Here is a 1,256-nt window from a genome sequence, read left to right on the forward strand (position 1 = left end):
AACATGCATGACTAACCTTATCAAAAGATCCCTCAATATTTTTCAAAACAACAACAAAAATACAAACCAACCCCAAAATACTAAAACTTAGAACTGCTTTACACTTAAATAGCAATTTACATCATATAAACACATTCATAATCTTCATTGGTTTAAACAGGTTCAAGGTTCATGACTGGCTTCTGACACCAGATAAGTATCACAGTTCCTCACACAACATATGTTGACTTGCAGAACCAAATAACCTGTTTTGATTTTATTTCAGCGCAGGTAGGGAGGCAAAGTAAAGAGTCTCACAGTAAAATGTTCACCTGATAGATAATATGTCCTTGAAGTTTTGGCCGTTGTGCTCTTCATCCAGTGAACAAAACAATTTACATCGTGATTATGGATATGGCTTCCCAACCCAAGGAGTCTTCCAGAAGACATTCATTCATTAACTCAACATATGGTTATTGAGGACCTGTCTCATGTTAGATACTGGGAAAACAATATTGCTAAGATATCATCCCTGCCCTCAAAGAGCTTACAGTCTAGCAAGTTAAGAGTTTGAAGGAGGACAAGCACATTCAAAGGAAAACTCATTGCCCAGGTCTGCCCTGCTCAGAAAACAAGTTCAAGAAGCTGTAGGTATGTCCCTGGGAGTCAGGGCTCTGCTCGTTTCATCAAGTCAAATATCTAGAAGCCTCAGATGATCTGAGTCTGGTAAAGTCTTAGCAATACCTTTCCTGCCTCAGGTTCCCAGGAAAAAAAACAAATAAGAGCCCAAGCCTTTAGTTTAAGGAGAGTTTAAGGAGACCGTGCATAGTGACGATAGGAGCATCGGCTCAGACGAGCTTCTCAAGTGAGAAGCTGTGAGTTACCAAAAGAAGGGGGCTTCACCTGGTGCTGGCTTATCTCTGGGATTTTGCTTTCCCTTGCAACACCGGGGGGAAGGATTCTATTCACACCCCAAATTGGCATGGCTCGATTACCTTGAGTTCTCCAAGTCATGAACAGCACAGAGAAAATGCATCAAACTCAAGCCAGGACAATAGAGAGATATGCTGAGAACTTAATACCTATTTACGCAGGAACCAGATGCCAAGAAACCGTCACTTTCAACAAATAACACAATCTGCTAATTATCTGCAGAGTGTTCCAGTCAGTACGCCCCAGACTCGCTACCTAGCAGGGACTGCTCTTCAATGGAGAGGGTGAGGAAAGAGACAAGACCAATCCGGGGGAATGTGAGAAACTTACAGGTTTGTGGAAGA

This window comes from Lipotes vexillifer, unplaced genomic scaffold (assembly GCF_000442215.2).
Source record: "Lipotes vexillifer unplaced genomic scaffold, Lipotes_vexillifer_v1.1 scaffold451, whole genome shotgun sequence".
NCBI lineage: Eukaryota > Metazoa > Chordata > Mammalia > Artiodactyla > Lipotidae > Lipotes > Lipotes vexillifer.